General features: G+C 45.6%; 1 protein-coding gene across 1 annotated transcript in view; it reads left to right on the top strand.

Annotated features, from left to right (window-relative positions):
- The first annotated feature begins 8,115 nt into the window (after positions 1-8,115).
- RNF44 (ring finger protein 44) overlaps positions 8,116-12,685 on the top strand; it is a 47,927-nt gene continuing 43,357 nt past the window's right edge. Inside the window, 1 exon segment of the mRNA XM_042451736.1 lies at positions 8,116-8,138. The gene's annotated coding sequence lies outside the window, so the exon portion shown is untranslated.

Consider the following 12,685-nt stretch of genomic DNA (forward strand, 5'->3'; position numbering starts at 1 on the left):
AAACAACAAAGAGCTCCTGTGTCTAAGGCTTAGAGATGAACAAATTCATGATGGCAGAGCTTTTGTTGCTAAGAATGCATTTGATCAGATGCATGACAAGTTATGCTATAATGGCATGTACTGTACATATACAGCAGGGATGGTGTGACCCTCTTGGACTTCAAGTCCTATGGTGAGCTTGTGGTGATGGTTATTGCAGTCTAACACCTGGAGGATCACATTATCTACCTCTAGTGTATACGGGGACTGCTAGTAGCAAAATCAGAGGGCAGGGCAATGCCATGCTAGCTTACTTCCTACCCACACAGTGTCTTTCTTAGGTAATCCCTGCAAAAGGTATTGGCAGGCATTCAAATAAGTGCATTTTAAATCTACTTTTTTTTAAACTGAGTGTACCATTTTGGCATGGGAGGAGCTGCAAGACGGGTTGTTCCAGAGCAACTAGTGCAGGGTGATCAGGCACCCTCCTTTTCCAGGACATGTCCTTCACTTCAACTGTCTTGTCCAGGAGGAACTCCAAAATGTCCTCCATTTGGATCATGACTCAGAAGCATGCATTTATATTTATATGAGTCTTTTAAGCTGTTATTTAGGTTGAAAACACACTGCAGAAATAATCCAGTTTGGGATCATTTTAACTGCCCTGGCTCAATGCTAGGGAATTCTGGGAACTGTAGCTTTGTGAGACATTTAGCCTTCTCTGTCAGATCTGTGGTGACTCCACAAACTACAGTCCCCAGGATTCCCTAGCACTGAGCCAGGGCAATTAAAGTGGTCTCAAATTTGATAATTTCTGCCTTGTGTTTTGGATCTTACTCATGGCCTCCATTTTTCCTGAATGTCTTGCATTTTGAGCATGACTAAGAAGCACGAATTTATATTTCTGTGGATGCTTTTAGCTTTTCCTTGATTACATTCTCCATTTTTCCTTGCATGTTCTACATTTTGTGGTGCCTTGTCTTCCTTTGTGGTTAGGAGGACATCTGGTCACCCTGGGAGGAATTCCAAAATACCCTCCATTTTGAGCATGGCTAAGAAGCATGAATGTATACTTTTTTGTATAAATATAGGAAAATCAGAGGACAAAGCCATGCCACCTCGAGTTGATCTCAACCCATAGTGACCCTGTTGGTGAGACATCTCCAAAACTCCCTGTCCTCCACTGTTCTGGTTAATTCCTGTACACTCATACCTGTGACCTCCTTAAAATATGCGGCCTTCCTCTCTTTCTACTTCCCTCCACCTTTCCTAGCATTATCATTTTTTCCAATGAGCCCTTCCTTCTCATGATGTGTCCTAAGTATAACAGTCTCAGTTTGAGCACCTAGGTTTCCAAGTAGATTTCAGACTTGATCTGTTCATTCGTTTGTCTTTTTGGGTGTCTACAGTATCCTCAGCACTCTTCTCCAACACCACATCTCAGATGAATGGATTTTCTTCCTGTCTTCTTTCTTAACTGTCCAGCTCTCACATCCATACATGGTAACAGGGAATACAAGTGCCTTGTATGATTCTAACCTTTGTGCTCAGTTGTATATCTTTGCATTTTAGCATCTTTTCTAGTTCTTTCATAGCCACTCTCCCTATTCTTAACCTTCTGATTTCCTGACTGCAGTCCCCATTTCCATCAATGTTTGATCCCAGGTATGAGAATTATATACTTTTATAGTTACATGAGTATTTTCACCTTTTGTTTGGCAGTGCCCTCCATTTTTCACTTGGATGTCCTCTATTTCTCCTCCTGAATCAAGAATTGATGAGCCCCCCCCCCAGTACAATAATAACAATAAGTACATTTCTGTACCACTTACTGATGTACTAAGCAGTTTACAAAGTGTAAGCTGATTGCTCCCAACAAGTTGGTTATTCATTTTAGTGACCTACAGAAGGATGCCAGGCTGAGTCGACTCAGAGCCCCTGGCTGGTATTGAACTCACAACCTTGTGGTGTTGTGTGTGAGTGAGTGGCTGCTGTACAGGCATTTAACCACTGTGCCTCCAAGGCCGCATCCATAATAAATAATAATCACAGAATCATAGAGTTGGAAAAGACCACAAGGGTCCTCCAGCCCAACCCATTTATGCCATGCAGGAACTCCCAATTATAGCATCCCTGACAGATGGCCATCCAGCCTCTGTTTAAAGTCATCCAAGGAGGGAGACTCCACTACACTCCGAGGGAGTCTTTTCCACTGTGGAACAGCCCTGACTGTCAGGAAGTTCCTCCTAATGTTCAGGTGGAATCTCTTTTCCTGGAGCTGGCATCCATTGCTCCAGGTCCTAGTCTCTGGAGCAGCAGAAAACAAGCTTGCTCCCTCCTCAATATGACATCCCTTCAAGTATTTAAACAAAGCTATCATATTAATAATGATGATGATGATGATGATGGTAATAATAATAATAATGTGGCACCCTCTTAGTTTGCTTCTTAGGCTCTGGGTGTGGGTACGTACACCGTATCTCCAATGTTGCCGGCGCCAGGGCCAGGTTACAGTTGCCATGGCTGCTTCTTCCTCTTCCTCTGCTTTCATGCTGCTGGCTGGCTGGCTGGCTGGCTGGCTTGCACACGAGGGGAGCAGCAGCAGCAGCAGCAGCGACTGCGCGAGGAGGACAGACAGCGCTGCCCCTGGTCACGTGCTGGAGCTGGGGCTCGCGCGCCTGGGCTCGTGCCCGGGCAAACAGGCAGCGCAGGGAGGGAGGGAGGGAGGCGCGCGCCCTGTGTCTCTCTCTCTCTCTGCTCTTCCGAATGTTGTGAACAAAATGCGCCGCTTGTTAGACCCAGGCTGCAGCGGTGGCTGCAGGGGCTGCAGGTCTTAAAGGGCCAGAGAGAGAGACCCCTGCTGCCCACCTCTCTCCTGGGAAGCAGCAAAACTGGGGAGGGTGTGGAAAGAAAACAAAAGGACCCTCCCTCCCTCCCTCCCTCCCTCCCCGGAAACAGCTGTGGGCCCATCCCCTTTGGCAGCCCACCCACCGACCCTTTTAAAAACCTTTTTGCAAGGAGGGGTCTGTGTGTTTAGGTTGCCATAATTGCATGCAAGGAGAGAAAGTGGAGCAGGTACGTACGTCAGGCTTTTGGGGTGGGGAAAGGGGGGCAGGCTTTGCTGGGCGATGCAGAGGGAGGATGGGTGGTGCAGCTGGGGCTGGGAAGCCTTGCAAGGCTCAGGAGGGCCTTTAGGGGGAAAGGGGGCAGCTACAAGACCCCCCCCCCCCGTTTGTTGTGTCTATGGGGGTCTGCTGGGTTTAGGCGTATTGGCTGCGTAGGGGGAAGGGAAGGGAAGGAGGCGCGGCCCTGGGTGCAAACTACGTCTCCCACAGCAGCCGGGGAGGGGTGGCTCTGTTGGGCCTGATCGCCCTGGGGCTCTTCCCAGCCCCGAGGCTGGACGTGAAGCCCAGCCCTGGCTCCTCCAGCCCCTGCGAAGGCCAGCGCTGCCCATCGGTCCAGGAGAGGTAACGCCAGGTGGGGCCAAGGGAGGCTAGGGGTGGCCGGCTCCCTTTCCTGGCGAGGAGCCTGTGGCCGAGGAAGAGGGGGCTGCCCTTCCGACACGTGCCGCGCTCTCCCGACCTTGTGGATGATGCCTTTGTTTGGGAGCCTCGCTTGGCTTCGGGAGGAGGAGGAGGAGGGCTTGCTCACCAGCGGCCTCCCAGCGGGAAGTGGGGGGGGGGGGGGGAAGGGTTGTTGCCGTTTCCCTCCCCCTTGCTTTCCCTCGTGTCCTCCTTTCCCCGGACCCGCCCTCCAAAATGACCTCAGAAACAGGGGTGCGCATTTCTAGGAGCGTGCCCTTCATTTTGCAGCCAGGGTGACCAGAGGTCCTCCTTTTCCCGGACCCGTCCTCCATTTCTGCCTCCTGTCTGTTTAGGAGGAATTCCCAAATGTCCTCCTTTGGGAGCATGACTGAGAAGCAGGGGGCGCATTTCTAGGAGCGTTTAGAGCTTTTATTTGGGGTGCCCTTCCTTCTGACCTAAGGTCCTCCTCCCCCAGACCTCTCCTTCCTGCCCAGGAGGAGGAGGAGGAGGAGGAATCCCACCCCGTCCTCCCTGGGGAGCATGCAGGGAGCTCCCCTCTGGCCTCTTTGTCGGCGGAGAGGCCCTCCTCTGCTGCTCCCTTTGTTATTGCTTTTGTTTCGCACGGAGCACATGGCCCGGGATCCCTCTCGCGGCTCTTAAAGTTACAGGGCCCTCCGCCTCCATAGAATAGCTGCATCCAACCTGGAGAAGCTCCCCGGTTTGACACCGCTTTAACTTATTGTCTGGCTCAGGGCTATGGAATTCTGGGAGTTGGACTTTGTTGTGGGGCCCAGAGCCGCCCTTTTCAAAGTCGAGGAAATTTCATGGCCATTTGCAACTCAAAGAAGATATTTCCTTGGAATCCAGCATGTCTCCTTCCTTTGTGAAGAAGCCAGTATGACTTTGAAAGCTTGCAACATGTCATTGTGCATTTTGGTTGGTCCAATAAAGCTATCGTTTGGATGTTATTGGATTTGCTATATGGCCAACACGGGTACCCCTAGATGGTTTTTAAATTATTATTATTAGTAGTAGTAGTAGTATACTGAGTGAATTTTAGGTTCACTTGGGTAAACCTAGTTACATTTGAGTAAATTTTAGGCTCACTTGGGTAAACTTTAGGTCCACTTGGGGATACCACAACGTTGTACGTTCAGTCCTAGAGGAGGGCTCCAGGGTCCACTCAGCCTTCCTTCCTTTTGTAGGTTGGTAAAATGTGTGCCCAGGTTGCATGCTCTTAATTTGGAGGAGCCCTGGTGGCGCAGTGGTTAAATGCCAGTACTGCAGCCACTCACTCATAACCACAAGGTTGCAAGCTCAAGGCCAGAAAAAGGGCTCAAGCTGGACTCAGGCTTGCATCCTTCTCAGGTCACTAAAATGAGTACCCAGATTGTTGGGGGCAAATTAGCTTACAATTGTAAACCGCTTAGACACTGCTTAGGCGGTATGAAGCGGTCTATAAATGAAGCTTGTTTGTTGGGGGCAATTGGCGTACACATTGTAAACCATTTAGGGAGTGTTAGCTCACTGATAAAGAAATATATTTGCTATTGCTATACAGTGGGCCCTTGGTATATGCGGGGGATCCGTTCCAGACCCCCCCCCCAAGTATACCAAAATCCGCGTATACTCAAGTCCCATTTGTCCCCAATGGCGGCGTGAATGCGCGCCGCCATTGGGCACAAAAGTCCCTGGCCTCCCTCCCTTCCCTCCCTCTTACTTACCTTTCGGTGCCACCGCCGCCGAAAAAGCTGGGGGTGGTGGTGGCAGTGGAGGCCAAGCCTCGGCCTTCTCGCCGCCACCGCCGCTGCCACCGCTGTGGAAGGGACCAATGGCAGTGCTGGAGGCCTCTTGGCCCCCAACAGCACCACCACTGGGCCTTTCCCGCGGCGGCGGCGAGGAGGCAGAGCTGCTGTGCCAGAGACCTTCAAGGCCACCAGTGCCAGCACCCAGCCCTTCCGCGCCGGTGGCGGCGGTGAGGACGCTGGGTGACGGTGCGGCCGTGCATGTGCACTGCCATTGGGAACAACCTCCAGGTTTGCCATCCGCATATGCTCAAATCCGCGTATAAGAAGGGCTGACTGCACTTATATTTCTCTTGTCGGGGTAGAGAGGGTTTTAAAACCAAAAATGTGTTTCTCATCACGGTCCAAACACACTGCAGAAATAATCTTGTTTGAGACTGCTTTAACTGCCTCAGTGCTAGGGAATCAAGGGAAGTGTAGTTTGTTGCGATACCAGAGCACTCTGACAGAGAAGGCTGAATGTCTCACAAAAGTACAGTTCCCAGGATTCCCAGGGCAGTTAAAGCAATCTCAAACTGGATTATTTCTGCAGTGTGTTTTGGGTCTATGTTTCCTTTCAAGCCATCTACATAGGGGTGTGGAGGGTATTTTTTTCTTCCTCTGAGGATTTACAGTCTGTGGTGGGTTCCTGACCTGTACCTACCAAGTTGACTCTGGTTTGGGGGACCTTATCCTAGAGTTTTCTTGGCAAGATTTGTTCAAAGATTTGTCTCCTTCCTTGGAGGTCTTTAAGCAGAGGCTAGATGGCCATCTGTTGGGGATGCTTTGATTTGGATTTCCTGCATGGCAGGGGGTTGGACTGGATGGCCCTAGTGGTCTCTTCCAACTCTATGATTCTATGAAAAGGCATTTGCCCTTGCCTCTATTTGAGGCTGAGAGTATAACTTGCTCAGGGCCACTCAGTGGGTTTACATGGCTGAGTGGGGATTCAGATTTAGGCCTTCCATAGTCCTAGTCCAACACACACAACACTTGGCTAACCTCTGGATGTTTTAAAATGTGTTGTTGCCAAGGTTGTAGTGGTGTTGTGTTTCAGGAAAATAATAGTTCATAAAGCTCTTTTTTGTGACATATTTGGGGCTTTTGTTTTAGAAAAAAGAGTTTAAATGGATGCTTCTTCAACATTATTCTCAACGTGTGTGCGTGTGTGTTTGTATGTATTTTGCATGTATACATGCTGGAATGGTCCTAATAGCTGACCCATCCAAAAAATGTCTTCCATCCCCCACCTCAGCTTCTCTACAGATAAAAAGACTGAGTTGAAATAGATGCACCCAGAAAGCAAAATAATGCTTGTGGTCTTAAGAGCAAGTATTCTCCATATACAAAGCTTCCCCAAAAATGTGTACATTCTTTAACAGCTAATAGTAGCTACAGTGATTATTTGAAGGCTAAGTAAATACATTTATACTGAAGAATAAATGTTATTGATAATAATTTATAACCAGAATTACAATTTTTGTAGCAATTTATAATTTTATGGAAGTTGTTCAAATTATCAGCCCCTGTGCAGCAATGCAGTGCTTGCATTGTTGAAACCTCATTTAAAGTTTCTCTTTGCCACATTTCTCTGTTCTTATAATCTTTAATTCTTCAAGTTGGTTTATTTTTGTGGCATGAATTCTGTTTTTAAGGTACCTCCATATGAGAAGGAGATGTTAAGGGTGTATACATTTGGTGGGGGACTCACAGTGTATGCAATTTTGGAATATTTTGTGGTGGCTGAGGCATAGTAAAGCACAAGTAAAGCACAAGAGATCCATGCATCAGATGTTGATGAAGAGAGATGGGATTGTACAAGGCAGGGAGCCACTGGAGTCCTTTGGGAAGTTTTTAGTTATTGTCTGATTCTGCAACATATACTTTCTGCACATCTTTCTGTAAGCATGAGGTCACAATTTCACCTGGACTAGAAGCATTTGCTGACTGCTGCTATGACAGCATTAACAGCCCTCTGCAGTCAAAGAGGTCATCTGAGGCCAGGGGAAATGTTGCTAGAAATGAATTAATGTAGTGGAGCAGCTGAAGAAGGTGAATATAATGGCTAAAAAGAATGGGATTTAGATTAGCTGGGGCCACTTCAAATTGTTGCCAAAGTATGGGAGATTCTTCAAGCATCTTGAAGAAGTCTCTACGTACTCTATTCTGAACGGCTCTGTGCTTTACTATTAAACTGTACATAACTGCCCCATTGCATTTATTGCAAAGAATCTCACTGACATACATAATATAGGCATGCTTTTGTGGACAATGCTGATCAGTGCAAATCTTGTTTTATTATGTCTGTTAACTCAGTTTGAAATGTTAGAAAGTTTTTATATTGATGGCTAGCGAAAGGAATCAGAGCCAATATGGTGTAGTGCTTAGAACATTGGACTATGACTCTGGAGACCAGGGTTTGAATCCCCACTTGGCCATGGAAATCCATTGAGTGACCTTGGGCAAGTCACAATCTCTCAACCTCAGAGGAAGGCAGAGACAATCCCCCTCAACAAATCTTGCCAAGAAAGCCCTGTTTTGTTTTAGGTTTGCCATAAGTCTGAAACAACTTGAAAGCACACAGCAACAGCAGCGAAGGAATGTTTTGTTGAACTGGCACATTGTTCGGTGGTAGAGAGTCATAGATGATGGAATCGAGGACTTTGACATGCTCTCTGGAGATGAGTTAGTTGTTGGCTGTGGTAATAAAATTGCCTTCTTTTGTATGTCTGCTGCACAGTGTCATCCAACAAAATTCTTCACAACTCAGTCACAAAGGAACAACTGTGCGTGTGGGATTGGAGTGACCTCAGATCCTACATTTGCCTTTGGTAGGAAAGATAATCAAAAGGTAGCTGTTAGCTTAAGTTTCAACTTCTGCTCTCTCTATTTTGCTCCTGCTAACAATTAAACTAATTCCTGTTAGTTTGACCCACTATTGGACTCCATGTATTTGCTTCTTGGTGATGTATTGCTCATGGAAAAGAAGCCTTGGAGTGTTGGTAATGGCTTCTAGTCCCTCTGAGCAGCTGTAGGCTAAAATAAATAAACTGTGTCTAGAGCAGTACTTCTTAAGCTGTACAATGTGGGGGCCAGGGGAAATTCCCCCTGCTGTGCCCAGCACCATATTTGTGCCTACTGGTTACAGGTGTTTCCACCCCCAGCTCAAAGAAATTCTCCAACCCCTGGCTCAGAGACCAACACCAGTCTAGGGACCACCACTTTAATTACCACCAGTCTAGACACTCTTCACTTTCAAACTTTGCAAAGAGTTAATTGCTGCTTGCTTACTTCACTATAGGGCCCTTTTATGTTGTTAACTGTGTGGCAGAGATTTCCTGTTGGTTTCCTGTCTGAGAGAGGGGGGAAAGATAGTTGTAGTCCTTATGACAGTTGAAAGAACTCTGTAAAAGTAAAGTCAATTATCTGTCGAAATACATTGAGGTAAGAATTCAAAGACTTGGGCTGCATCTGCACTGCAGACATAATCCAGCTTGACACCACTTTAACTGCCATGGCTCAGTGCTGGGATTTGTACTTAGTTGTTGCACTGGAGCTAAATGTCTCACAAGATGTTGAGTTGCAGAATTCCATAGCATTAAGCCATGACAGTTAAAAGTGGTGTCAAACTGCATTATTTTTGTGTTGCAGATGCAGCCTCAGCCATGTTAGTCTGGGATATCAGTATGCAAAGAGTTGTTGCAGCATCATTGAGACTAACTGAGAGAAAGAAGCTGTAGCATAATCTTTCATAGACATAATCTTTCATAGTCCACTTCCTCAATCTTGGGGATCATTAGCAGGGCACAGGGGACAATGTTTGTCATCTAGCAGAATTCTTTTTATATGGTTGGCACAGGCAAGCATCAGGTTTGAGAAATCTGTTTCCCCTCTATTAGAATCTAAAGATCCACTAGTGGGAGGTGGGTTCAAGATGGTAACAATTGCTGGCTGTAGGTGTGGAACCAGTAACCTACTGCAACACATGAGGCCCAGGGGCACACAGACTTTTAAGCATGAAGAATTGCATATGATAGCACTGCACAAACACACATGTGCATGAACATGTACTGTATGTTCCTTCCTTCCCTTGTCTCAGGACACTCCCATGTCCCAGCAATCTCCACTAAGGTAGTTTACTCATGGCTACTTATCTGTTGCTATTAGCTATCTCAGCTGTGGGGAGGAGAGGGTGACAGAATTGCTAGCATTGGGGATCATACAAAGAGCAGAGAAGGGCCAGATGCAGGCGTAGGTTTTGCACCTTACTTATAAGCTGCACACTGGGATGATCAGCATAGCCAAGTTACTATTGGCTAAGGTTTCTAACAACCTGATTTAAAATGGCTTTTGTTGTTGATAGAGAATGCTTGCTGATCAATAGCAAACCAGGCAGAGTTCTACCAGGAGATCCTAAACTACCTTCACCTTACCAGAATTGAACTTCAGTTCCCAGAACTGAACTATCTTCAGTTCTTTGAACCCCAGTCCTATAGACCATTCTCACTTTTTTTCTCATTCTGTTAGAACTGCAAGAAAGTTACTGTTTTTTCTCTGTTGCACTATTTTGCTGTTAAGCCTGTATAAGGCAATGTCTCATCTTGTTACCATTTCTACAGATGTTGAATGGGCTTGCTTTTTGGTTTATTAGACTAAATTATCAAATAAAATTTGCTCACAATGTATTATTTGCATAATTGATTTCATTTGTGTTGATGTTTGAAGAATTTGGCCCTCCAGGCTCTGGAATTTTAATTCTTTATTAGCATTAAACTAAGGTCTCTTGGTTCAGAGTATTCAAAGGAGAATCAAAGTAGTGGTTTCGTCACGGACCATTGATATAGTTGTTTAAACTGATACTTTCTCTTTGTGTACATGAATCCTAAGCAGCAGCAACGTATGAAGGTTGTGACTGATGTAAACCAAATTAATTTTGATGATTCAGTATAATTAACGAACACAGTGGTGTATGAGAGTGTTGTGTGTACACAGGGCCTGTCAAACCCTGTTATGTTGAAAGACAAGGGAGCCAGCATGGTGTAGTGGTCTGAACATTGGACTACAATTTTGGAGACCACAGTTTGATTCATTGCTAGGCCAAGGTATAACCTTGGTGAGTCATACCCTCTCAGCCCCAGAAAACCCTATGTTAGGTTCACTTTCGGGACACTATAAGTCAGAAGCAATTTGAAGGCTCACAACAACAGCAAACAATTACAGGCAAGCATGGGAGAGGGTGTGTGTTAGCAATTGAAGGGCCATCCCAGTGATTGCCCAGATACCATATACAAACAGTCAATCTCCACTACAGTCCACTTTCTGAAGGGTTTCCACAGAGGCAGTTTTGGGATGTGACAGGGTCCAAGTGAGAGTTTGGTCTTCCCTCTCCAGCATTAAAAGTCTCATTGTGGCAAGAAAGTGAAGAGGACGAATCTCTTATGACCATTCATCGGTCAGAGATTAGGCCAGAGGAAAACTGGCAAGCTTAAAGATGGGTCCTCCATAGGCTGTATTAAGACCACAGACCAGAGATTCCTAATATTTTATGTGCACCACACATATTAATAGCCGCCTTTTTGCCTGTAGCATGTAAGGCTCTCTTGCTGGTCTTTAGAGGAAAATGTTATAAAATCAAGGGGAGTCCCCTCCCCACTTTTAGGCTGTTGGTGTTCTAGTAATGCAGAGTTTAGCCAGGCTAGTAAATGAAACAAATATTGTGGGTTGTTAATACTTGTAGATTTGTTTCCAAGATTTGTTTTACACAGATCCAGCTTTGTGAATGGAAGCAAATGTGCTCATTGAGAAATGTGTATTTTCCGTTACATACAAGAAAGAGGTGTGAATTTGGGTGTGTGTCAACTTTTTAATGTAGGTTGTGGATGCAGTTGTAGAACAACCCAAAGTTCTTCCATTTCCTTTCTGAGCCTTGTGAATTGCAAAAGCTTTGAACTGTTTGGCTGGAGTGTGACTTGTGTCACTTTCCGGAGAGATACCTGAATTATGTCACATACTTTTGAAATTTGATCACTGTTCCTTCAGAAATGCATTTTTAGAGACACTCTTTAACATGAGAGTGGTTCTGTCTGAGTTATCCTATGCAAGAGCAGCAGTGTCTTTTAGGGAATTGGCTTTCTCAAAATCCACAGCTGTAACTTAAGACAGAACATCTTCTGGCACTATTTCTTGTTTTATTTTGGATTGTCTCATCATAGGTTCTTTTGTGGTAAAAGACATTCAAAGGGATTTACCGTTCCTCCTCTTTCTTAGTACTAGCTCTTCCTAACAAAGGGGGCTGTGACCTCACACAGGATGGAGACATCTGGGTTCTCAGAATAAGTATGTTTTTTCATTCCTAATGGAATTCAAATTTTATCTCCTGGACTTTGGAATGCTTTGTTCCAAGTGACACGTGGCCAGAAGGAGGAGGGGCCTGCATGTGTCGATATCCCTCTAAAGAACAACACACAAACAACACCTTGAGAAAATGCAAGCCTGTGATTAACATTGTCATTTTATAATTTTTTTCTCTTGTATGATTCTTAACACCTTTGATGAAGAAGCTAGTGGAACTTTGAAAGCTTGCATCATGCATTTTGCATTTTGGTTGGTCAAATAAAGATATCACTGTTTTGTGGATTTTGGATGTTAATGCACTTTGCTATATGGCCTACGTGGCTACTACTGCCATTGCCTCTGACAGATTCTCTGCCAGGGTCACCCCCCCCCCCAAAATACTGCTGCTGCCCAGTAGCTATTTGGCATATTTAGCCTGGCTCCTCAGCAAAAGCCTGCTTGAAAGAGAGACCCTACCAGCAGCACTGCTGCCATCAGCATGGTCTCTTGTCTCACAGGGGAATGTAGTCCTGCCACTGTTAGAAACTAGTGACTGAAGCTAGAACTGGAATGTGTGTGTGTGTGTGGGGGGGGGGTGTCAGGAAGGTGGCTACACACACAGTTAAGACAGTTACTACAAAGACTCGTTTACTACAGGTGGGGGCAGGGTTCTTGTCAAGCCAGAAAGAATGTGTTTTTTAGTCCTGTGGGTAATCTTAGATATACTTGTGCAAAAAGATTGGCATTCCACTTTATGCTGCTGATTCTTTGTTCAGAGCAATGTTTTTATGCTGCAGCTTCTAGAAGAGCAGTTTTATGGCTTTTTGCTCCAAAGCAGGTGGTATAATTTTAATTGTTTCATTTAGGTGCTAAAATCTCAAAAAGATTTTGTGGTTGCACTTGAGCTCAGTAGATTAAAATTTCAAGTATTATGAGGTCTTATCAAGAGCAGGGCATCTACAGTGTTCTTGAAGAGTTTTTCAGCCGGAGGGCTGCCTTTTCTTGTGGATGACTTGCCATAGGTTGCATACCAACATTAGGTAGGTCCTATGACTGTGAAATGGA

This window comes from Sceloporus undulatus, chromosome 2 (assembly GCF_019175285.1).
Source record: "Sceloporus undulatus isolate JIND9_A2432 ecotype Alabama chromosome 2, SceUnd_v1.1, whole genome shotgun sequence".
Lineage (NCBI taxonomy): Eukaryota > Metazoa > Chordata > Lepidosauria > Squamata > Phrynosomatidae > Sceloporus > Sceloporus undulatus.